Source organism: Colletes gigas, unplaced genomic scaffold (assembly GCF_013123115.1).
Source record: "Colletes gigas isolate AHSC1104 unplaced genomic scaffold, ASM1312311v1 Colletes_gigas_Sc00011, whole genome shotgun sequence".
NCBI lineage: Eukaryota > Metazoa > Arthropoda > Insecta > Hymenoptera > Colletidae > Colletes > Colletes gigas.
The window spans coordinates 1,102,174-1,130,163 of NW_025106640.1; the positions used below are offsets into that span (position 1 = coordinate 1,102,174).

Consider the following 27,990-nt stretch of genomic DNA (forward strand, 5'->3'; position numbering starts at 1 on the left):
CGATCGTTTCCTCGAATTAATTACTCGCCCAGAATGCAAGAATCTTGTTTCCTTTATACCAGTTGCGCATATTTACCAGCTATTGCTGTCTACGCGCACTTTGCGATCTTTTGAGAGGGGGGAAAAACGTAATATAGTCAACAGGAATTGTTAAAACTTCTTTGGGAATGTAGCGTCAAAGTAAATGTCAAAAAAAACATAGAAGATAGCAAAAATTATAGTAGGTGATATGGTAATTTGATAGAGGATGAAATGCCCTTTAAAATGAGCGTTTGTACGAGTCGATAGCTTTATTAGTTCCGGAGATATAGCGATTTTAATTCCAAGTCGATGCGGTGGCTAGTTTCGGAGATACGAGGGTCCGAAGCGTTTGTTTACGTTTCATTCGGATCAATGAACTCGCGCGCGCGACACTAGTAAACAGTGCGTAGTAAATTCTTGGAAATACTACGCTCGAAACTAGGTCACGAGAGTCACGTCTCACGTGCGACAAAGAGGTCCAGCGCGACGCGTCAGACGGAGACAGAGATAGTCGAATTAAAAAAATTACCCCTTTACATAAATTACGATATCTCGAAAACGGAAAGTCCGATCGACAAAAACCAAAAGCCACTTTAAAGGGGAAGGTTTACCGTCGCCAACAATGGAACAATAATGGATAAAACACTAGTAGTTTCGGAACTACACGCATCTAAACTTTTACTATTTTTAATACGCGTTAATAGGCTATTATACGCGAGCCGGGCAGTGAGGCAGTCGAATTAAAAGAAATTACCTTTTACATAAATTACGATATCTCGAAAACGGAAAGTCCGATCGACAAAAACCAAAAGCCACTTTAAAGGGGAAGGTTTACCGCCGCCAACAATGGAACAATAATGGATAAAACACTAGTAGTTTCGGAACTACACGCATCTAAACTTTTACTATTTTTAATACGCGTTAATAGGCTATTATACGCGAGCCGGGCAGTGAGGCAGTCGAATTAAAAGAAATTACCTTTTACATAAATTACGATATCTCGAAAACGGAAAGTCCGATCGACAAAAACCAAAAGCCATTTTAAAGGGGAAGGTTTGCTACCGCTAATAGTGGATCAATTATTAATAAAACACTATTAGTTTCGGAATTACACACGTCTAAAGTTTTATTATTTTTGAAACGCGTTGTTAGACGAACTACAAGACATTTCACGTACATTTAATTTTATTTAAATTTGTTCGTACAATGTTTAGAAAAAGGAATAATTTCTTCCACGAATACCTTGCAGACGTGTTAATTTTCATATACTGGACTTATTGATGAGTCAGACTCGTCATTGTCCCGCCTAGGAGTTAATTAACATTGGAAGGTTAGAATTGTTTGAAGCTTTAAAAAGCCTTAATACGTTTAGCGTTTGCATCAAGGCAGAAAAGAAACATTGTCTGTATGAAATTAAATATTAAAAATTATTTCTACAAGACTTTCAGTTTTCAATTTTATTATTTGGATTAAATTTATGTATCGACAAATTTTTATTATTATAGATCCCTTATTAAGTAAAATCTTAAATTGAATCAATCTTCACAAAATGACAATATCTATTAAATAATATATTAACTAACGAAGAAAGTATTTATTAAAAAGATGAGAATGAAACCTTCTTGTTTAACATTTTTATTACCGAAAAATTGTCTAAATAATCGCTGTCTGAGGAACGAGAAGGAATTCATAAATGGGATAGTTTAATTCCAGTTTAAATCTTCGCGGGGGGAAAGTATGGTCCGGTGAATTTCGAGTTCAAAGGCCGGATTTGAGATTCTGACGGGGATTAAAGGTTGCCTCGCCACGGACGACTATTCGCGCCGACGTTTCGTAAAAGATATAGCGATGCTTAAAATAGAGAAGATCCGAGACGCTGCCTCGGAGTAGCTTTTAACGATGAACCGAAGCTGAGAAATCGTCCAGACTGTGCCATGATTAAAGGAGAAAACCGAGGCTTTTCGCGTTGCCTCGATGGTGAAAAATTATTGCTTCCTATCCCTCTCGGTCCTCCATCTTCGTTCCAAACACCAAGATACATTAAAAATATAATTAAATACTCCGTGTCTCTCGAATCTTTTAACATAAGTCAAATCCTTTGTATAATAATTTAAAATAATTTTTTTTACATCAAAATTGAGTAAATAAATATTCTCTAAATATTCCAGTTCGATGGAAATGGAAGTTTTCCCAGATAATTAAAATTAAAGATTGTTCTGAAGCTTAATTTGTTGTTCGAAGCGTGGTTAGTTTTTCGTAAAGAATATAAATGAAAATTCGAGTTTGTAAGCGAGTTACAGAGGGTCCTGCATTATTCGAAATTTGTTTTTCCCCCAAAACTGGGGGAAGATTCCAGTCGCCAAAACCGTCTTACGCAACAACGGTCCGAGCGACACTTCCGGTGAAAACGCGCCCGTTCGCTCGTAAAGTTGATTTATCGAGGTCGACGCGAACTTATCGCGAAGGCAGAGCTTTATCGTAGGAATTACGATCCGCGATTTATGCCCCCCCGAAAACAGGGTCGAGTATGCTTCGACGATTTACGGGTTTCGACCGAAAAACTCGAAAATACTCCCCTTCGAAGCGGAATCCACAAATCTTTGGAAGTGGCTAAACCCATCGGGGACCAGCAGTTAATAATGACTATTGTTTAAACTAAAACTTCGACAGCCATCGACAGAGGGAAAATTTAATTCAAATGAAACTATCAAAGATAACTTCACACTGAATTAAACAATATTCCAGGCACTTAATAATAATGCAAACTTCCTTGTTATTTCACAGGGTATAAATAAAGACAAATCTAGAATAATTCTAAAATTTCAACAGCCATCAACAAAAGGAAAATTAAATTAAATTTAATTTAAATGAAACTATCAAAGATAAATTAACACTGAATTAAACAATATTCCAGGCACTTAATAATAATGCAAACTTCCTTGTTATTTCACAGAGCATAAAGACGAGTAAGTCTAAAATAATTCTAAAATTTCAACAGCCATCAACAAAGGGAAAATTAAATTTAATTTAATTTAAATGAAACTATCAAAGATAAATTAACACCGAATTAAACAATATTCCAGGCACTTAATAATAATGCAAACTTCCTTGTTATTTCACAGAGCATAAAGACGAGTAAGTCTAAAATAATTCTAAAATTTCAACAGCCATCAAGAAAGGGAAAATTAAATTAAATTTAATTTAAATGAAACTATCAAAGATAAATTAACACCGAATTAAACAATATTCCAGGCACTTAATAATAATGCAAACTTCGTTGTTATCGCACAGAGTACAAATAAAGACGAGTATGTCTTGGAGACGTTCTTCCTAGTGGATCGTTCGTTGCAATTACGACAAATCAAGTCTCAATTTCCGGCGACCTTAACAAGCAGCCTCCTTAATGCGTCGCGAGTCTTTGGTCTTACAAGTTTTGCCACGAACGGGTTGGTTGCATCTACATCTGTGAATTCCTTGCAAACACAACGACAGGAGACAACAGGAAGTCTCGTAATTTCATTTCCTGTCCAACCTAATATTCTTCGTCGCCATTAATTTGTCGATGGAGGCGTAGTAAAGTACGTACGTACGAGCGTGTAAGCCACGCACGTGCGTTGGTGCAACAATTCTCGGCATCGTACACGCCCATACAAACTCCTATTAAGTACCTTATTACTGCCTATCGACTCATAAATCACGTAGACTCGTTTAAAAATTGCTATTAAACCCACATTGTATCCTCCAAATTATATTTAAAAAAAAAACAATAAAATTTCTATGAGGATACTATGATATATTAAAATATTATTTAATTAATCATATTAATTTGAAAGCAATAAAACAAAATTTAACTAATTTATTATTATAAAATTTCTATCATGATACTATAATATATTAAGATATTATTTAATTAACTATATTAATTTGAAAGTAGCAAAACGAAATTTATTATCCAACCTGCTATTCAAATTTCTATAATTTCTACGACCACAGACAAATATCGACAATATGATATAAACTAAAATATTACCTAATTAACCATATAAATTTGAATTGAATGAAAAATGATATTTTTCGAAAGTGAACGAAGACAAGTTTTCCAGGTGGAAAAATAATTAATTAAGGAACACTGCAGCCGCCCGGGAACAATAGAACGTCCTCTAATTGGTTTCCAATTGTTAACAATTTCACTCGATTACGCCCAACGCGGAAGCAACGTTTCCTGCCAGGAATGGGATTCGTCGCTGAGCGCGCGAAAAATCGTTCCATCTTCGTTGCACGGGCGCAGGTGTTCGATTGCGTAACAATAATACGCGGATTATGCAACGGCAGACGGCGAAACAATCGGTGGAAAGTATCCCGGGGCGCAACAAAGGGACGCGCGTTTCGTTTCACGATTAAGCGAATAACGCGGAATCGGTGTAATGAAATTAACACGGTCGAATAACATTCGCTCGGGACGCTGGGTTTTCCACTGGCTCGTGCGTTTCGTAAACTGCCCATATAGAAACACCGGGGGAAAAAAACTGGCGAACGTTGGGACGAATTTGTGCAAAAGTTTTCACCCGTGACTCCTTGGAAAATTCACGATGGAAAGGAAAAACTCGTACAGGACTTTCGTCGTGTCTACAGAAAATTTTAAAACACGTAATTGTTGATTTGTCATCGTTCAGTCGTAAAAAAAATAAAGTTTCATGTGTAAACAAATTTGTATTAAATACCCATGTAAGATAATATTTGATAATAAAAATATTTCGTACGAGAGTTTGTTCTTTTTTCATGAGGAATAAAAATTTATAGAATACAAGTTCAAGAAATAAAAAATAAATAAAATATCGTCACAGAAATATTTCGTTTCATTTTTGCTAATTTTTCTAGATTTATGCCTGTAAGATATCACTTCCATCATTGAATGAATGGGGCACGAATTAATTCCAGGACACTATTTGCACTCGACGAACGTTGTTACAGATAATATTGCACAATTTTTGAATTCCATCTGCTCCAAAAGTGACTATGAGCCACCGATTGGTACCAACTAAAGCGTCCAGTTCCTTTCCAGGCAGATTTAATTACTCCGTAGCGACCGGTAATCCGTCCCCACTCGAGCCTCCGTATATAATTTATTCAATTTTGCCACCGGAATACTAAAATTCGCCCAGAATCTTATTCCCAAGGATTTTCCACGTATTCATTACACCGGTCTAATTAGTAACTCAACGTACGTCGATTAACTCGATTACCATTCCCGATGGTATCGTAAACTATGCCACCAGTGCACTTGTGATTTCGTCCTGTCTCATTCGATCGCGTTAAACTCTCGAGATATCGGTGATTGTTTACATACACCGTTTGCTCGTTACTTTCCAACATGAGTAAACTACTTCAAACGGCTGATAGAGAATAATTCGAGGAGCTTTCGTTAATTTCATCGTGGTTGAGGACTTCATTTAATCGTGTTGTTCAATTACCCCGATACGGACCGAATGCGATCATTGTTGTCCAGACGTTATTGCTCGACCACGATACGAATAATTGGATAATTGTCGATGCGTTTGCTTAACGTTAACAGGCGAAGATCGAGAAGAATCGAACACTCAATTCAGAATTTTATTTTTTATGTTAATGAAATTTTTAGGACACTACTGACTAATTGTTATTAATTGTAAGGCAGTTTTAAAAAGAGCATCGAATTTTAAAATGATTTAATAAAAGCAGAGTGTATGTTATTTTGATATTATTAAGAAAATAAATGCATACACCTAATAGAGTTTTATTACTCATTTTAGTTAATTATTGCAAAATTTTTTATTCAAGTCTAAAGAATTCAATAATAAGTAATGAATAAACTTATCAAATAGTACAAAGTTTCGATTTTTTATAAACACTCGAAGCTAAAATTTCGAACATTAAAAAATTCGTGAATTTTTAATTCGAATTCGTAAATTTCGTTCTAAAAATTCGATGTAAAAGATCGAAAAAATTAAATACAGCTTTCGTAGTTATATTTCGAGTAATTGGATAATTGTCGATGCGTTTGCTTAACGTTAACAGGCGAAGATCGAGAAGAATCGAACACTCAATTGAGAATTTTATTTTTTATGTTATTGACATTTTTAGGGCACTAACGACTGATTGTTATTAATTGTAAGGCAGTTTTAAAGGGAGCATCGAATTTTAAAATGAATTAATAAAAGTAGAGTAAACATTATTTTGATATTATTAAGAAAATAAATGCATACACGTAACAGAGTTTTATTGCTCATCTTACTTAATTATTGCAAATTCTTTGTTCGAGTCTAAAGAAGTCAATAATAAATAATAAATAAACTTGTCAAATATCATGAAATTTCGATGTTTTCTAAACACTCGAAGCTAAATCGTGTATTTTCGATGGTAAATTTCGTTTAAAAAATTCATTGAATTTTAAAATGAATTAATAAAAATAGAGTGAATAAAATTTCGATATTATTAAGAAAATGAATGCATACACATAACAGAGTTTTATTACTTATTTTAGTTAATTATTACAAATTCTTTGTTCGAGTCTAAAGAAGTCAATAATAAATAATGAATAAACCTGTCAAATATTACGAAGTTTCGACGTTTTCTAAACACTCCAAGCTAAATAGTGTATTTTCGATGATAAATTTCGTTTAAAAAATTCATTGAATTTTAAAATTAATTAATAAAAATAGAGTGAATAAAATTTCGATATTATTAAGAAAATGAATGCATACATATAACAGAGTTTTATTACTCATCTTATTTAATTATTGCAAATTTTTTTCGGGCTTAACACTAGAATTACCAAACCAGTCAAAATGACCCATTCGTAATTTCTAATAAAACCTGTAAAAAATTTACTCGACTGAATTTTTGGAAATTTATCGCAATTTTCTATAAGAGAATGAATAAACACTTATTTCCATTGCATTATACATTTCTTCCTTGATACAAATAAACACACTATAATTGTCGTTAGTTCTAGCGTTAAAAAAGTCAGTACATATATAAACTTGTCAAACATTGCGATGTTTTCTAAACACTCGAAGTTAAATCGTGTATCTTCGATGGTAAATTTCGTTTAAAAAATCTAGAAAATTGAATAGAGTTTTTGTAGTTATATTTGTCGTGATAAAAGAAGTAAGTTTGGCGTCTGATGGCTCCAACCCCTTAATCTTGATGTCTTAGAATTAAACACGATTCGATTCTCCGCGTATCATAAGGGCCCTGAATCAAAGAGGCTCCCGGCTATGAAAAGTTCAACGACCCTGTCCCAGATATTGTCATAAAATCTCGCCGTTACACACTTGATCACGTAGCGCAGGGTGTGGGCGACCGATGAAAGAAAGATGCATAAAGAGCGCCGTCAGAACGTTTCGCGACTCTTTTTCTCCCTTTTCCGAGCGAGCCCGTTCAAATTAAATTACATCGAATCCCCGTGAATGCGAGGAGAGTCGAAACGCCGCTAAAGAAATACGGAACGGTGAAAAATATTTTACGCTTGAATGGAATCTGGAACGACGCCGCTAGAACGAACCGAACGTTAAACTAAATTACCAACACCAACAAAAACGTACTTTATTTCTATTTAACGCGACGTTATCTGGCACGGAATACGCGTACCACCCGAAAGAAATTAAAACGAAATTATGAAGCTTGGAAACTAACGCTAGGAAGCTTATTAAAATTATTATTTCAAGTAATTTTTAGCTTGTGGGGTATAATTGCGTGCAAGTTCGGTTAAGGAATTTCAGAGCTATGCTTTGCATTAAAAGAATTATTCTATGGTATATTTTTAGTAGATTTGAGATCGTTACTTTTTTTGTAGTGTGTGAACTGGTTTCCTTTATGATTCAAAACGAATTTAGAAGCGTAGAAATCTTTCTATTGCTTCCACGTCTAATATTCCGAGCGGAAGAGAAATTGTATGAAAATATGAGCACCGAAGGAGGCGGAACGAATTTCGCGAGACGCACGAGAAATGTAAACTTCGAAAGATTTATGCCAAACAGACATTTCAGAAATATCGAACGCTGCCAGACTTCGAAATATAGGTCAGATTAGTCACAACTTTCGAACGACGTTTACGTTATGTTCAAGTACAAGAAAAACGAGTAAAAACCTGCTAATCTAATCGGCAAATTACTTCATCGCCTTGAAATAGCTGAAACGTACAATGACGTCGAAATAGCGTGAATTACTAACAATATGATTCGTAAAATAATTCGGTAATTTTACTTTAGAGAAATTCTTCGAATGTTCGGTAATTTAGAAAAACTTTTAAATTAGAAATAAATTTAAATATTCAAAGAAATTTGTATCCTACTTAAATCATTAAGATAGTTTTCTAAATGAAACTACATATTTTACTTGTCATGATTTAATAAATGGAATCAAGAATCTTTTTTTTTTGTAAATATTCTATAAGGAACCAAGAAATCGAACTGGAACGCGAGTATGCTTTTCTAGAGTTAGGGAAATCTATTATCGAGGCTCGATCCATCTTCGAGTTCAGCTTTAAAACGCGCTAGAAATCTTTTCCGCGTCTGCGAGTCTCGAAACGTTCCGCCATTTATTTCCATTTGTCTGGATCGGTTGGAACGACTTTTACGTAACGATCAGCGTGGAAAAACGAGTAAAATCCAAACAAAAATTTCGACGAAATACTCTTTGTCAGTTAACCGTCGAATAAAAATAAAAACGTGAACGATGTTTCACGGTGAACGAATTAAAATTTTGATGGTATTTATTACAAAAGAAAATGTGGAACGACAGAAATTATTTCGATAATATTCCGCCAGCTACCGTGCATGGAAAATCCACTTTTGATTCGTACTTAATTAAGAATCGTACGGATTTAATTTCAACATAACGCGAAATAAAATTGATCAAACCGTGTAATTAAAATTACACGTAACGATTGGGGGATTCAGTACTTTGATACAACCGAGCGCTTCATTATCGAACCGATATTGCTTTCAGATGCATACATGAATATTAATTTAACCGGAATCTCACTTTCGTTTGTGTCATTAAATTTAATTTTCGTTACACGTTTCCCTTCGCACTGTAATTATCGCGAATAAAAAAATTCACCAAAAACACTTTCTTGTAATTCGTGTAAAACGAAAATCGAATACGCTTTGAGAGATAAATGTAGAGCATATTTCACGGGCGTGTACGCCTTCCTCAAAGCGTTCCAAAAGGACTGTTTAATCGAATCCAACGCACTATTAAACCCGAGGTAACGAATTTTCGAAGCCCTCGACGCTTTTGTACCGCTTTGTTCGACGTCCTCCGCCCTCCGCCACCCGCGTCGCTTCTCGGTTGTTGCACGATGGCCCCTAGGAAGTAAGGGACCGCTCTTTGCACGAAAAATCTGCTTTCCACTGCGCGATGAAAGCCGGTATCTATTTCGTCGACGCGAACGGAAGGATACCCTTTTGTTAGGCGTTATCCACACCGGATGTTGCGTCGCTGCTACCTGCCTGAAAGCCGCTTCCTGTGTTGCTCGATACTATTCCCTCTTCCTCTACTTTCTTCCATCTTTGCCACGAAATACACGACTCGCGGGAAAATATTTCACTTTAATTGCCTTTCAACAATTCTACTTTCGATGTTTACTTCCATTTTCCAACGTGTTGAATTTTTCTATTCCATCACTTTATTTGAGAAATTGAGCATACTATAATACATTTATCAATTTGATAGATTTTGTAAATTTCTAATCAAATTCCACGAGCATTTTCTATACATAGGTGCGTATCTCCTAATAGTCGATGAAAATTAATTCACGAGAGAAACATTTATGACTATCTACTGTTGTCATGCTTCGTGCCCAAGCATCCACTCTGTGCTGGCTAAATTTATTTTCAAACGTGCTTTCAGCTACACTAAAACGCTCGAATTGATACACTCCGATCGTTTCTAAATCAAATTCCTAGACAGCGGATTGATCACGTTCATAAATCCCATCGCGGTTTCACCTAATTATAGTAAAAATTAATTGTGTGCCTTCCTCTCTGCACTAATTACATTTATTTTCGAGGATACTATCAATTATAATAATGCACTGAAATTTATATATTCCATTTCTAAAATGAATTCTACTGAGCGTTCCTCTTCTTGCAAGGTTATTTTTCAATAATTTATTTAATCTCAGAAAAAACGTAGTTAGGCGACGAAAATTAATATTCAAAACGAGAAAGATGTTATTTTAACTGACCACTGTAAAATATAGAAAAAGGATTATTAATATTGATATAAAATTTAATTTGTTCTTAAAATTCTGTCTGCTCCCATTCGCTTCACCTTTTAGACTGACTTGCTCGACAGATTCTTTTGTCGCTCGACTTTCTTTCTTTCCTTTTTGCACTTTCTTTATTCACTCAATTCTCGAAAATCACGCCACATGCTTTCTTTGTTTCCGTTCGCGATTACATCAAAGATTCATACCGCCACTGTGGCCTTCAGTCTGTCGATTCGTGCACACAACTCACACAATTTCTGTTCAAAATCTTTGTACTAACAAAATTCAATTTCGAGCATATAAATTTGTTATACTAAAATGCTTAAATTCACGTAATGATAACAGAACCTTTCTCTACAGTTTTATTGTACAATTTCGTTAATGTATTTATTTTCTAGCATATAATCCATTAGAATAAAAATTTAAAATTCCACTCATTTCTAAAACGAAATTCATTAAAAAGACTAATAAATTTTTTCTAAGCATTTTAGAATTTTCCTATTTGTTAATAGTAAAACAGAATCTTTGTTTATAATTTTATTGTAAAATTTCATAATGTAACACTATATTAATCACATTTATTTTCTAGCATATAATTGATTAGAATAAAAATTTCAAATTCCACTTATTTCTAAAATGAAATCCATTGGAGGCTAATTAATTTTTACGAAACATTTAAAAATTTCCTATTTGTTAGTAAAAAAAATAGAACCATTCTTTATAATTTTATTGTAAAATTTCATAATGTAACACTATATTAACCACATTTATTTTCGAGCACACAATCGGTTAGATTAAAAATTTTTAATTTATTCCACCCATTTCTAAAACGAAATCTATTGAAGACTAATAAAGTTTTACGAAGCATTTTAGAATTTTCCTATTTGTTGATAGTAAAAAGAAAAATAAGAGATCGTCGAAGGAACAACCCACCCCTCCTAATGTCAATATTGAAACCAAACTATAAAATAAATGAAAAATAAGGGATCGTCAAAGCAACAACCCACCCCTCCTAATATCAATATTGAAACTAAAATATAAAATAAATGAAAAATAAGAGATCGTCAAAGCACCAACAACCAACCCCTCCTAATGTCAATATTGAAACCAAACTATAAAATAAATTAAAAATAAGAGATCGTCAAAGCATCAACAACCCACCCCTCCTAATGTCAATAGAAGTCGAACGTGTCTTTTTTAACACATACATTTATTTAATCCTCCAAAAAGACTGCTTCGGCGACGAAAATTAATATTCGAGACGGGGCAAAGTCGTTCGACTCGCTCGTTTCTCGCGAGGGATAAACTTCCAGGTAATAGTCGGGGATCTTTCGACGATATTCAAGGTTTACCTTGTGGAAGCGTGCCGCGTCTTCGCCATAAAAGACGTACGGGGCACCGTGCCGATGGAGTTCCAGGAGCGTCGCGTCTGTCTTTCGCGGAGTTTCCAGCTAACAGAGTTTATAACTGTCTGGTTGTACGGTGAAACGCTTAAAGGGAAATATGGCACGACGGGAGAGTAGAAGAAGAACCGACGCGACGGGAATACGACCGGACCCGGGCGTAATTCATGCTACAATTTACGCGCGACCGCCGTTTGAAAGAGGAACAAAAATTAAAAACAAAAGAATCCCTTAATGCCCCGGTTTTGCAGCGCGGATACATTGAAGTCGAACCAGCTACAGCCATTTCAGGAATTTCCCTTTATAACGCGGCCCTTTGCGAGGACGATTAAAAAGCCCGAGTATGCTCTAATTGAAAACTGGCGACGATCCTTGTCCAACTATTTTTAATCGCGTTTTAATAATATACCGACCGCATTTTTGACGCTCGTTCGACGGGAACCACTTTCAGAACGGTTGCTCCGAAGCGTGGGCGATTTATTAAAATTTTTGCCAATTGGTCAGCGTCATTAACAGTTGCAATATAAAATTTCGATACTAGTTATTTGAAACTGCAATATCTGTACATGATTTTGTTAATACTATTCTATGATATTAACAGGTTTAAATCAGTTTAAAAATACTGTAAATTAAAAGTAAAATTAAAAACTAAATAAATTGCATACATCACAAATAATTCAATTCTGTTCTGTCATCCAAAATGCTCAGGAAGCATAACTTCTAAGAAACATGTCCCGCTGCATATCCAAAATATCCATAAATCCATAAATTTTGTCCCAGACGTAGGATAATTCTGACCCCAAATAGTTGACGTTTGTCAAACGCTTTAAATCTCAATTAACTCGCGACAGGTCGCGCGGGGGCGTAGCCCCGAAACGAAGTAACGACTAAATAGAGGATTTATAGTCGCGGATACAGGCGCGACGCGAACAAAGTTTTCGGAGAAGTTTCCCGTGAATTACACGCGGATTCGTAAAGCCAAATTTTCGACAACAATCCCGGAAGTTTAACCGTGAGCCCGCCGGCTCAGCCAGCGAGCAAATGGCAAGTTAGGGAACGTTGTATTATTCCCGTGAAAACACGTTATGTCAATGGAAATTTTAAATCCAACAACCCCCCTCCCGGAGAACGCGGTAAGCAGCTTAAATCGAGAGCTTCGGCGAAACACGAGAGCTTTATACCCTTCCGGCCGTCTTTTCCTGCATTTTCGCACGCGGGAACAGCGACAAGTTTCGCGATGCAAATTTCCACCCTTCTCTCCCCAGTTAATGTATTCCGTGTATTTTAATATCCACGGGTACGGGAAACGCGTCGATTCGAACTCCGATTTCGGATCATTGGTCACAAAACTTCGATTTCAGACAACTGTGAACTGCTTAAAATTTGACTTCGGTGCTTATTATCGTAACCTCGCTAAATTTCGTCCTGTTCAAATTTATTTAACATTTCAATTTCAATTTCAGAATGTATTGTTTTAGTTCCATAATGGGAAAGTCTTGTCACCCATATATGGGTAACGTGGCAAAGTGTTAAGAGTTGGACGCATTTTATTATCGAATAATGAACGAAAATTATTTTTAGATTCGTTCGTGAATTTATTTGTAAATTAGAATCCACTGTCAGATTTCAAAAATTAATGTTTTACGATGCCAATTTTCCTAACTGTGAATAAAATATTGTTTTAGAATTCGGGGGGAATAAATTTAAAATCACTGGTATAATTCGATCCGGCTAATTATTTTCATCGAGATTCCACGTACTTCGAACGCGTATCTTATTCCACACGGTCGAAGATTATATTTCGTTCCCTCGATTTCATATTCCTCCCTGAGACTGCATGCATTTTGCAAGGCCTTGAATAACTCCGCGGAATCGCGCGGGAAAAGCCACCGGAGCGGAAACGACGCGTACGTAATAAAAAAAGACCTTGGGTTTCGCCAGATGTGCTGAAGCAAATTTTTCAAATCGAACTCTTCGGAAAAATCACACAAAGTTTCTCCATTTCACACTCTTATATCGGAAGAGTTCAAAAGAATACTTCACTATTCGTATGAACACAATTTACGTCCAAAACAGTGCAGATAAAACACAAACAACATCGATCGTGCATCGAATAATTTCCCACAAGCACAAAAAGAACTATTACAGCTTTCCGGTATAACGCGGAAAATCTCGCGTTTGTTCACGGGGATTCGACATAAATTTTCGCGCAACGAGTTCGACGAGGATTCCATGGATCTCACCGCGATGATAATCCCCCGATACCCAACGATCCTACGATCATCGAGCCAACAATTGTGGCCGCGTTCCGCGGTGCAATTTTCAATAATTGCAAGCGCGATTAATCGCTAGATGGAGGAGGGGAGGGCAAGTCCAGCGGCGTACGTTCGAGTAGCTAAGAAAACGGGATGATTGACGCGCTAATAACTCATACGTTCGTATAATTGTTGCACCGGGGCTTCCTTTCGAGCGTCGGTTCGGCTGGTGGAACGCAGCGGCGAGTTTCGAGAAGGAAAATACCTGGAGGGTGCAATTTCCGGAGCCGCGATACCCCCTTCCACGCGTTCGCCAGTCGTAACGTTGCGTCCAGACGACTAACGACTCGCGCGTAATTGGTTTCGCCGATGAAACCGACGATGATAATGCGAGAACAAGTTTAACGGGGTAAGTGGATCACAAGCCGCGGATAGAGCCATTAACAATTAACCGGGCAGACCCCGTGTCATCGTACAGCGACGTCGATGACCACCGACGCTCACGATTTCAAATTTAAACGAACCTTTTTTTTAAATATAATCATACAAATAAATTTAAAATAATTTATAATTCATTGAAGTTTTTTTCAATTTAAACAAAATTAATCTATCGAATTTTTAAAAAAATGTATCTAACGAACGAGTTTAAAATAATAGGTACGTGCTCTATTGAATTTAAACAAAATTTTGAAATAATAAATCTACTGAAATTCTCTGTATGGAAAGCAACGAACTACCAATCGTTATTTACAATCTAAAGTGGCTGCTTTTTAATGGTAACAATTTCATAAAATTGGGAATTTCAGAATGGACCATTCGATCCAGAGTGACAATTAATATCCCGAGAAACTTTTAAAGTACAATGTTTCCATTTAATCTGTATGCACGGGACGCGCTCAGTGCGAATAAGGGAAGAAAGTTGGACGATAACCAAGTTTTCCAAGAAAACTGCTCAAGGATCCTTTTATAGAGAACATTTTTCAAAGAATCGACGTTTCGGTGTATAGAATTTTATCCAACCCAGATTTGTGTTTCGACATGTAAACTTGTTTAAAAATTATTTTCTCAAAAATTTGTGAAGTATAATACAGAATTTGACCAATAATCAAGATCAATGTCTAAGCAATTGTACAGTCACCAGAGAATATTTTACACCAGAAGTAATGTTTAACAAATTTCATATTTCAGCGAGCAATAAATTAGCGACGATATTGAAACTTTCTAAGAAATTTCTACCACCCAGTTGTACACTAATGTGTGTTTAAAAACTGGCACGACTTCGTATTCGAACGCACGAGAAATTGAAGTATAATGAAAAAAAAATTTTCGCACTAATTACTAAGCTGCAATTATTTTGAGTGGCACATTGAAGTCTAAAAATTGAGAGAGCTGCAGAGTATTAAAACGAGGTAAATTAATGCGAAAAATATTTGAAGACCGATGGAGTATTAAACAATAATAAAATAATCTATTTTATCGTTTACTCGGTGATAGAAATCTACCCGTACGAATTAAAATCACAGATTCGTTTCAATAATGACGCCTAACCGTGCGAAATTTGACACGGAAGGTACCGTGAAACAGACTAATCAATTACCGGCTAAAAATAACAATCCAGCAGGTTAGTCGTTAATTAGAATGAAATTAATCATCGTTGGAACGGAATTTATAAAATTAGCAACAAGAACGGGCTGCGTTGAATCGGTTAATAAGCAGAAATTATTATTACAAAGTGTTCCCACTGAAAAGCATCAAATCGTGAGTGGTTGGATTAATGATAATCAAGCTTCGATATAACTAATTCTAGAGTTAATTGAATCACACCTAGCTGTCCATTACAAACTGCATTGAAGTTAATGCACGAAATATCGACCTGAACTAATGCCCCGCTTTAATTATAATGCAAACGCACAACACGCTACAGGGTGGTTTGTTATTCTCGAAATAAAATGAAGGAAAAATAGTTGTGCAGAAAAAAAAAATGTACCCTTACCTTCTCCTCCAAAAAATTAAATTTAAGAATACTAGAAAATCAGGGAAAATACAGATGGGGGTAGCTATTCGGTCGATCAAATCTGGACAGTTCTAAATATTATTTCTTTAGGCCAAAATTGCTATTATTTTAATTTTCAGATAACGGTATTTAATAAATTATTTCAAAACAGTTACTTTTTATTTTTATTTTGAATGAAACCTACCCAGGTCTTCGATCGATATAATTGAAGGGGCGAAAAAAATGATTTAAAAATATAATCTTGCATGTAAGAGTAAATGAACGGTTCTGATATGATTTTTGGATCGTGCACGAGATCGAGGATGAATAAGGGGTGGAACCCTCGAAACGTCCGCACGTACGGTTGAAGTTTCGCTGCGGGTAATCGGCGCGCCGTGTCGCTTGGAGAACGCTCGCAATTACAAAATGCAAAATTTACCTCGTCGGAGATGGCAGCCTTGCCCAGACCGTAGTTTCGGAGTCAAGGATCCTTCCCAGCGGCGTTTTACGTCACTGGACACTATTTTTCGCTTCCCCGTAGGCGCGCGCGGTCGGTCCGCGTACGCCTCAGACGCTCCCCGTCCGCACAAAGCCGTTTCGCCGCTGAATGGAACACTCTGCGAGGATTCGTGTGTACGGAGAGTTAATTTTAATGTGCATTACGTGCCGTTCGAAGGACGCACCTACGACCGGGCACGGTGACAAAAGGGTTCATTTACGCTCCTCGCACCGAAACGCCTAAGTACCACGACGATACCAGCTCGCCGCGGATGAAAGAAGAGGTGTGCCGGCGAATATACTCGACGTTGGGTGGAACTCGTCGCGCTCGAATCCATACTCGATTGTCTCGATGTTTATTCCACGCGTTTCGATATTTTGCTTCGTAAAACAATCGATTTTTTACTATTTTTATATATCAATATTTGGATTGTTGCGACAGGGCTCTGGTTATATACTTCAAATTAATTTTTTACTCTTTTTATATATTAATATTTGAATTATTTCGACAAGGCTCTAGTTGAATACTCCAAATACATAACAAAATATTTTCTCTTTCAATATTTGTCAATTGTAATGGCACTGTTTGGCATAAATGTGAACTATTAATTATTGAGACAATATTTTTATATTTACTAGAAAATGTGCTAGAATAATTATATTACTTTTTAATTTTCCTGACCCATATAAATAAGAATAGTAACATTAATTTCCACTTGTGAAAATAAATCTGTGTCAAGTGTATTTTATCCAAGCAATTTCCTTTTTATTTCACTGTCCCGTGAACTGTTATTCACGCAATTTGTCGACTAGATATTCCTTCTACAAATTACCCGAATCCCCGCAAGAAACAATATACAGAATTCTTCTAATTTAACAAACCATTTCATCCGAAAACAATTCGTGCAGTGAAACCGAACGAGCCCAATGCACGCTATTATATCAGACTTTCAAACAACGAAGTCGGTCGCGGACAATTAACAAGAGAAGTCATTAAGCCTGAAAACGAGTCTCATTCATGCAGAGTGAATTGGTATTAATTTTCATTCATCGCGAACAGCGGAGAGTCAATAAAGAAGCTGTTGAAAGTTGCTCGCGAATTAATACTAAAATACAGAGTTATAAACCTTCCGTCCACACATTTGAGGAATGAATATCCTAATTTTTAAAAAGTACATTCCATCAAACTTTGCCTAACAAAATAATTCGAGTTGCGAATATTCGAATCGAAACTATTTAACGAGATACAAATGTTGAAATTCTCTTCTAACAATTACCTATGTGTATAATAGCTCTTTTAAAATTCCTATCGCGAGAGAGCAGCGTCAGAAATTCCACGGTAATTGGCCCCCGGGAAAATCCGTCTTACGTTTGAAAATTCGCCGGGTTCGGGAGACAGAACTCGAGGACCAAAAAGTAGTTCTAACTTCATTCGTCTCTGTCCTGGTATATCCCAGTCACGAAATAGCTTTCCCGGGGAAAACGAGTTCACAAATCCTGGGTCTTGGAACTCTCGCGGACGATCGATTTTTCACCTCTGCCTTTTCTCAATCTCCTCGAGAAAATTTCGGGCGAGAAGGAACGCGTCGAGGCGGACTTTTCTCGAAGTCGAACGCGTATCAAAAAAGAAACGGTTTCTTCGGGAGGACAAGGATCCCGAGTTACTCGTCTCGTTAAAACCGTTCGCGTCGCACCTGCTGACGCGTGACTCGAATTCCGTGAAACGAAAGATTCGCACCTGCTGGTAAGGTTCGGTTGGAAAAGGTGTGGGCCAACGGAGTCGAACCAGGAAAGCGACAAAGGGGAAAAAGGGCGCGCGAAAAAACCAGGTGCAAACAGTCGACGCTGTAACGTTCCAACTTGTAAATTGTATGCTTTACAAAATATTCTTGCACGTTGATTTATGGGTCGTTTAATTCTTTATCAAATATAGGCGATGCAATAAATATTTTTATCGATTTTCATAAATTTAATTTGAGTTGCCTTATATAAATAAATTTAATTTAATACTTTTGTGCCTTTTTAATATGTAAACTCATCTATTTTTATTTTTATATTTGCATTTCTTGCGTATCTTTTGTGCTTTATAATGTTATTTATATTTTAGAAATTGTTTGACTATGCAATGCAATACAAATTTTGTAATGACCATAAATTTAATTTCAATATTAATATTTGAGTTGCCTTATACAATCAAATTTAACTTAATTCTTCTGTGCCTTTTTAATATGTAAACTCATCTATTTTTATTTTTATATTTATATTTTAGAAATTGTTTGACTATGTATTATTTTTTAATATACGTATATGCAATGTGATATAAATTTTATAATGACCATAAATTTAATTTCAATATTAATACTTGAGTTGCCTTATATAATGAAATTTAACTTAATTCTTCTGTGCCTTTTTAATACGTAAACCTATCTATTTTTATTTTTATATTTACATTCAAGAAATTACTGTATTTATTAGAACAGCCATATTTTATCTTCGTCCCTTGAAGAGAGTAAACACGTTTAGAATGTTTACAGAAATTTAATGAATGCAAATTTATGCTCCAAAAAACTAATGACATTCACATTTAGTAAAGAAGATGTTTTGATAGCGGCATTCAACGGGACCATTGTACATCATATGTACCTTTCTCCGCAGGTGGAAGAAACGTACGTTTCCGGTCATAATTCCGAAATATATTAACCTCCATCAACCCTAAATAATTAACGAGATATTTACTTTCGTTTCTCGAGAATATCGCGTGATATAAAACCATTATATAAAGATCAATATCATCGAAGATTTCGGTAAGACAGATATTTATACCGAAAGACAAGACCCGATCGAAATAATGATATTACATCTCTTGACAAACTCTTATCTTGAATCTCAGATTTAATTAAGTTTACGAAACCTGAGATAAATATCTTAAATATCAGGTTCAGAATCAGAAAGAGATAAATGTATTAGGTAATCGTTATTTTGAACACGTGTATTTCTAGGTCGGAGAATAAATAATTCATAAATGATTCTCTATCGAATCTGCATTAGGCGAGATGGTAATTCTAACATAGAAACGCAACGTTGCTGTTTCCACTCGCGGCAAACATGGCTTTGATGTGTTGGATCATCATCCTCTTGACGTATCCAATCTGTGCATTAACGGCCACTTTCCTATGGAGGGCAACCCCTTTCGTACAATTTATTCCATCGTAATGCGTTTAAAACGCCCCAGCAAACGAGCACAAACAACCCCAAACCCGAACGTTCAACGATTCGTCGTATCACTGAATTTTTACGAGCAGTTTGTACGAAATAATACTGGAAAAGAAGATTAATTCGTTGGAGATGGCATCGCTCCAAAGATGGCGAATAATCCTTTTTCTTCGTGCTTTTTGCCAACAAATTTAACGAACTATGTATACACTTCGCCAGGAAATATTACTATCTTTTTATGGTTGGAATGGTGGCATGGGCATTCTTTTTCCCGGAGAGCAAGACCTGTCCATTACGTAAACTTAATTCAGGTTTATGTCCAAACGTGTTAACGATCGATAGAATTATTTTTTGTCACTATGAGAAAGCTTCTTACGGGAGGATTTCTATTAGGAGCATTAACCCTGTGTCCATTTTGGGCCATGCTCTATTTTTTAGATTACAATAACAACTATTATGAAACTTGTAAAAATAAACCATAAAATTATATTGAAATATGAAATAACGAAATTTAGATTAGGATCAAAATGGACCCTTGTTGGAGGGTTAAAATCTTCTTGAAATAAATGCAAACAACTACCATACAATTTGGATTTAACATATTAACTGTTAACTAAAACGTTAAAAATTAATTCCCAAGAGTAAATGTTAAAGAAAATACACTTGAATTTTAACAGGTTTCCAACTGTCTAAAAACGAAGTTTCTTTTTCCTGGGCAATTCGAAAGGGGTTAGCGTGTGGTAGTGACCGCGTTAAGAGGGTCGTGAAGCGTTGCTCGGAGCGTCCAAGCTTTCCAAAGGCCATTATGGAGCCTTTTAATTTTTAATTTGTTTCAAAGTCAAGGAAGTTTCCTTATTTAACTTGTGTGAGATAGTCCACATGACTTGCTCGGCCGAGCACTCGTGGGTTCCCGGGAATCCCTGGCAGAAGGGAGTCTATTTCGGTGCGCGCCGCGAGACAGACGAAAATGAAAGTCGATGGTGCGGGGGCGGCCACGGAGTCGATCGTGATTCATGGGGGCCACGATACGCAACGAATCGATTGTGATTGCGTCGATCGCGTCGCCAATGGCCAAACTGACCTTTCGTGTTGGAAGAATGACCCGAGTTTGTTGGCACGATTGATGTGGGTTACCCTCGTACAACACCTTGTTACGTAGGAACCGACGCTGTACGATTCTCGAAAGATTATTGGTCGAACGAAACAATAACTCCATTACAATTTCGTTCCTCTTCAACGTTACATTTATGTTCCATCTTGGAAAAATCAGAATTTTAATCATATTCTCGTCCGCGAGCTCTTTGCAACGAAACTTCCGAGTTTAAGGTAAACGTCAGCAGAATTAGTTTTCAAACTACCGTTAAACGAGAGTAAAACTTTTAAATTTATCTCTTTAATAACAACTGCAGCTTTCTATTTTAGTAGCTGGATGGAAAAGAGAGAAAGCATTTAATATGCATTTGGAGGGAGGGGGGATACCCTGTTAATTCCAGTCAAACTACCGTGAAAAAGTGTTATGAAAAATCTGTGTTGTACGAGGGTTGCCCACGTTTATTAAGTCAAGTTTTAAAAGAATCTTTATACTACATTTTTTCGAACGCAATTATCGAGAAAATAAGTTTCTTAATCAACTTGGGTATTCTATGAAAAAGCTCATCTGGATCCAAAGATTTAAAATTGATTAACTTTTACATTATTTCTGAAAATTCTCTTTCATTCATTTATTTCTTATTTTAACACGTAACTTTTTTATACCGTGAAAGTTGAATAGAAATTGATGCATCGATGCAAGATGCAAATTTCTGTATACCATTGTTAGGCAATGAAAGTTATCAGAAATTATAATCATAATTAACAACTGTGAAATCTTGAATGAGGCAAGAGGAAAACAGAAAATTCTATTCAAATTTCTAAAAATGAGAGAGTGATTACAAACAACGATAACAAGTGAATTTTTTAAAATTCATTTGTTTCCATATTTTTGCATATCTAATCCTAAATTCCTAGATTTATTGTCCATAGTTCGCGATAGTCGACGAACAAGCGAGGTCTGGTACGCCGTACCAAGCATTTGATAACAAATAATTGCAACGATCCACGGTTCAGAAGTTTGCCAAACCTCTCTGGTTCAGCCGATCGCACGTGTACGAGTGGAATCAGCTGATACGTTTATTCCCGTTGCACAAACAGAAAACAATTCCACGAACTTATCTCACCTAACGTACCTTGTAATCAGATTCTCCAGTGGATTAATCACGCATCGGTGAAACGACGGTAACGCGACTCTCGAAATGGAGCAACGACACTCCGCTATGCGAAACGAAACTGCCCCGGTCTATTTCCGACCTGGACGGCACAACGCGAAACAATTTCAATTAAAAGAAAAAGGGGGAGGAATTCAAATTAGAGCGGAGCGAAACCCAATTATACTAGGACAACGCTAAAAGGATTCTTAATCAAATCAAACATTAACGTTAACCCTTTACTACAGACGGGACAGATAACATACTTTTCCACTGCTCGTTTCGATATTCTATTTTAAGGGATTAATATTCAAAATTACAAATTTTTTAATTTTTGCAAATTTACATTTCTACTTTCGTATATATAAGAAAAGTTAATTATTAGGATAGTTATCTGAAGATATTGCATTATTTATTTTCTCTAAGATTATTTAAAAAAAAATGAATAATAAAGTAAAATTATTTTATTAATGGCTTGTCCGATCTGAAAATATTCTCCAAAATTATTTGAAAAATAAATAATATTTTTAGATCGACGAACCATTAAGAAGATAATTTTATTTTATGTAGAAACATATAAGGATGTTACTAAGAAATTATTTTGAATTTCGTCCTAAAATGAAATTATTTTCTTAATGGTTTGTCGATCTGAAAATATTCTCCAAAATTATTTGAAAAAAAGATAATATTTTCAGATCGACGAACCATGAAGAAGATTTTATTTTATGCAGAAACATACAAGGATGTTATTAAGAAATTATTTTGAATTTCGTCCTAAATACGGGAGATGAAGCACGAGTGTTTTCTTAACAATGGCGCCATTTTGGTCTCTTTACACGCAACTTGGCCTGCCTCTTTGCAGCGGGTGACGTGGAAAAAAAATGTCGCGCCTTAAATAGCCGAGGCAGGAGAGGAGCATCGATATCCCCGGGGCTATGATAGCTTCGACGAATGATAAATTGCTTGTCGGATATATGGAGCAAAGTAGGTCTCCCGGAGGAACAGTTCCGCGCACACGTGCAACAACAAAACCAACAGACACGTCCAACGTCGGGAGCCCTACAAAACGCTTTCTTTCGCCAAACCGCCTAATCGTGCACGGTGCAAACAGGTGCAAGGTTGCTCGAGAGCGATATCCTTTTATCTGCTAGACAGCGATAAGTCCCTCTTCCTGAACCAGTTAATTTGTTCGCCGGATGTACGTGGCGAGAGCTACGCGCCAGAATCGTGATTTTTAAAGCTACTCGATGCACCAACGAAAAATATTCCGAACAAGAATCTCCATAACCACCATCTTACGCCACTGGTGGTTCAAAGTACAAAAAAGTCAATTTGTAACAAACTATTCCATTCTTTTTAATTCGATTTACAAAGCTTGAGAAAGTTTCACAGCGTTTTCCAAAGGAAATCACGATCATTCTAACGTTCGAGCGTATTTATTGTCTTCCAAAAGCTGACGGATATCGTTTCGAATATTTTCGCGTGAAATCGGCGAAACGCTTCTACCGTTCGTCGGTAAAAATCGCGTTCGAAACGGATACAGTCGCGTGATTCTCGATAGGTCGAGAATTTACCGGTCAGAGGATTGTACGTGAGTGCACGGGAGTCACGTATACCGCAAAGAAACCTTGACTTTTTTGCCGGACGATCTTTCAACCACCGGACTAGGGCGACCATATTTTCTGCCCGTGCGTTCCGTCGTTCGGCGTATGAAAGTGAAAACCAGTTATACTCTATCGTTTCGTCCCCTTCCCGTATTTGGTCACCGAATGAGATCGTCTTGGCGCGCTTGTTTTAGGGGCTCGATCGATTTTTCGTGCCAGCTGGCGATTTCTTGCCGAGGGGGACACCGCGCCGCGAACGATCGATCGATCGTTAACGGTTTTACTCGTCGGGCATATTGATTTTACCGACATCGATCGCCGTACTTTGTTATTACAAGACAGTTGAAAAACAGTTACTTTTCCTTTATGGTTGTCCTTAACGGTTATGCGTGTCTTTTTACCGACGACGCTTATTTATTTAATTATTACCGGCCGCCTTTGGTCCTCGATACTCGACCAGAATTAATATAAAAATATTGAGGCATTTAAGAAACCCTTTATTTCAAAGTAGACTTCTGTTTTTCATCCCTAGGTATTAATACTTCAACTTTATATTCATCGTTTTATAAACGCTCCTAATGACACGATAATTATTTTATTTTCAACCTTGCAACCTTAAAGTGGCCACTTGATAAATAAAAGGATTTTGTTCGATTATTTGCGGATGTATTTATACGCGAAATAATATTTATCAATTTTCAACGAAACCCTCTGCGATAAATAAAACTCGGAAATATAGAATTTCGAAGATCGATTAAAAAAAGGTACAAAAATCGCGGGGAAACACATTTTTATATGTTGCCTCATCAAACGTGATTTTTTTCACTTTTTTTCGCCCAGCTCTGAAACGGTGTACCTCCGTGCGTTATGTATCAGTTTTGCGATTTCATTTGTTCCGTTCAAAAATAATAAAAAAATATTATTCCATGTTGCGAAACTGCATTGGTTTTTAGCTGTGTTTTCAGATGTTCTCCATTGAATTCATCGGTGCAAAATGAAATAGAATATATCCATATCTAAATGTCTATTATCGAGGCGACTTTACTAAAAATTCTTTTATACAAGTTTCCTACAATAATCCAAGGCTGATCTGTTCGAACGATAGCGAATATCGAATGAACGTAATGTCTAGAGAAACCCTAGTAACAGCCAAAACAGTGCCAATTTTACAATTCCAAGCACAAATCACGTAAACATCGTACTCGCGTAATATTATTGTACACCCAGAGCCTTGTCGTTTCGCGATTCAAACAGTAGGAAAAACAATGTCACGTAACGCGTCACAACACGCGAGCGTCCTCTGTAGCTGCACGCGAAATAAAATACATTGGAATAAATACCTAACAAGACCAATGTTTATAGTCGAAGAGTTAAATTTTATCTGGACAAGAATTCTGCCCATAACAGGACCGAGTTTCATTCTATAATTAATATTGTTTATTTATGCCTTGAGTATCAAAGTAATTTATCCATTATTTTAGAAACGAAGAAATTTATTATTTATTCGAAATAGTAACCCTAGAGGACATGTTTTCTAAATAATAATGTCTTCATCCAGATATAAATTTTACCGGTTTTTAACGGCACGAAGAAACTTACTTTCGTTATCGAGCACGAAAATTCAGCCAAAAATTCAGCCGTGCACGAAGCGAATCGCAAAGCCATCGTCGAGCATCTTCGTGTCAAACCGACGCACACACACTCACGGGGACACACGTTCGAATCCCTTTTGTCCGTTTCCACCGCAGCGACTCTCTTGCACCTTCTCCCTTATTCTCCGTTCCCCTCCCCCGCGGGCGATCGGCCGCGTAAACAAGCCACTGTCGCAACACCGGGCACCCACGAAATCTAATCTGCCTAATCTACGCTTAGATACACCGGGGAACGGGGAGAGAATGCCCCCGGATATAATTCAGACGCGACGATCAGAATGTTTGGTAATGGTTATTTCACCGTTGCTCGGAATACCGTATTACGTGCGCTGTTTACTCTCGTGGAAACGCACTTTGTTGGTCGGAGAGATTATCTAGATAAAAGCTACCAACGAAAGATAACCAATTCCAAGAATCGAAATTCAACTTCACACGCCACGTACAATCGAGTTTGTAACCTATGTTTTATTGTTGTATCGTATATTTAAACTCACAAATAGTAATGTTTATTCGTCGATGAATATTCGGGGGCATTCCTCGTGGTGTATGTTAGATTCTTTCGACTGGTCGGAACCCGATTGTCACCGTTTCGATTTGAACCGACTAGTGTCGGGTTTTGCCACGCGTGGGATACCTTACCGGTTGTTTCTTTTATTCAGCGCGCGACAGCCGTCTGGCGTGGCCCGTTCGATGCACTTTTCCACTGGTTTTCAACACGCGACACGCTGGTCGTTTCACGCGCGAGAAAGAAACGGTCCGCGCACGACAACCACGATCACGGTTCGCGCACGAAGTACCTCTCGATCGTTTCGTACCGTCGCGCAGGAACATCGGAACTGGACTGCACGAAGGAATCCCTGCGAACGTAGGAGGTGGGAAACTAGTTCGTATCGCCACCGCGACTGCGGCCGCGGCGCTCGCGTAGCGATGACGGTTATCGCGAATACAGATCAGCTGATTTCTGACGTATTTTCGGGGAACCAGAAAGGGTACCAAGCATCCAAATAATACGCACGTTTCTACTTATCTTCGAGCCGATCGACTACGTTTCGAGCGACGTTTCGAGCAGCTTTATCAAGCGCGTTTCGTTAATCAAATTACAGCCGCGTTCCCACGTAGATAAAAATTGTGTACCGAGCGATGTTTTAAGCAACCAGTTACACTATTACCGAGATAAATTTATCTACCTCTACGGTGCTCATTAATCACTCGATACGATCGGTAGCTTATTAATTCCGAATAAAATTCGACTTATAATTAATCTTGCTATGTGTCGAACCTGCTACGATCGTTTTACATTCCTCTCGATCATTATTCAGAAAATAAACTATGCTCGCGTTCTTCGAGCAAATATAAAAATTTACGTTCCTCGGGAAATTCGGAGCTATCCTTCTGTTCTTTAAGGACGAACAAAGGTCGTGTAAATATAGTCATGCGAACCTTTCTGTTACGAGGCGTAAACATGTTTTGTTTACATTGAAATTGATCGTTGATAGTCGACATTTTTATTTGTTAGAAATAAATAGCTCGAGTCCTTTGGATTTTTAGTAGTAATATATAAATAGAAAAATTGATAAAGTTTTGCAACACACATCAAGATGAAAGTCACACGAAATTTAAATAAATATTTTACAATCGTAGATCTTTTGATCGTTGATAGTCGACATTTTTATTTGTTAGAAGTAAATAGCCCCATGTGAGTCCTTTGGGGTTTCAGAAGTAATATATTGAAAGAAAACTTGATAAAGTTTTGCGCCCTATTTTTATAACAAATATCGAGATAAAAGTCACACGATATATAAATAAATATTTTACAATCGTAGATCTTTTGATCGTAGATAGTCGATATTTTTATTTGTAAATAGCTCAAGTCCTTTAGATTTTTAGTAGTAATATATTAATAGAAAAATTGATAAAGTTTTGCAACAGACATCGAGATGAAAGTGACACGATATTTGAATAAATTTTTTACCATCGTAGGAAATATACCTATCGCGAATAACTTTGCATGATCTCGCGATACGGTCCGATCGATGATCGTCGAGGGGGAAAAACGCTGTCACAGGGTAGTTAAAATCACTTTCCACCGAAACGGTAACAAAGTAGCGCATCAGATAAATTGCATCGAATAAAGTCTTGGCACGCGTCCGGCCTCGTTCGTATACAAGGCGCGGATTATCTGATCTTGACACCTCGAACGATAATGTGCAAAGCGAAACGGTCGAAGAAATTTACAATCGGAGCGTTTCTACAGCCGGCTAGGACCGTGTTGCACGGGGGCTACGGGAATTATAACTTTACGCCAAGGGAACGATGGTCTTTCGTTGCACAGGGGAAGTTCAGTCGACCGAAAACTTTCCGGGGTTAGGGAAGGCACCCGTAACTCCTCGAGGACATAAAGCGGCGCGCGCCAAGTCGTCTGCTCTCGACGAGACGGCCACGAGGAGGATGGCCAAAAAACGAGGACAGTAGAATCGTTGGAAGAAAGATAGAACGATGGTGGAGGAAAAGGGCGGGGGAGGACAGTGAAAAGAAACGGCACGAGCGAGCTTGTTTCTCAGCTGGAGGTTCCCTGGGACCCCATAGGACGTCGGGGAAAGTATTAGCCGGCACGGAAATCCATCTAAACGGGACAATCCATGCTCCCAGCGAATACCAGCTACGTCGACCTCTTTATATTCGAGCTTCGGGACAATTTCGGTGTACCGTGATCGGAGAAAATTTGCATCAAGGCGTTGGGGATGCTGCAACCCCCAAGGGGATGGCCTATTATTCAAATGCGGATGAATATTTTATCGTATTAATTTTTTTTTAAATTAATTTTAGAGAATCCTAACGAGTATCAAAAAGGGA

General features: G+C 37.0%; 1 protein-coding gene across 1 annotated transcript in view; it reads right to left on the reverse strand.

The window, feature by feature from the left end:
• LOC122398513 (ras GTPase-activating protein raskol) overlaps positions 1-25,960 on the reverse strand; it is a 190,878-nt gene extending 164,918 nt beyond the window's left edge. Inside the window, exons 1-2 of the mRNA XM_043398448.1 lie at positions 25,777-25,960; positions 16,367-16,544 (exon numbers count right to left, since the gene is read on the reverse strand). The gene's annotated coding sequence lies outside the window, so the exon portion shown is untranslated. The remainder of the gene's footprint in view (positions 1-16,366; positions 16,545-25,776) is intronic.
• Between the last annotated feature and the right edge of the window lie 2,030 nt (positions 25,961-27,990).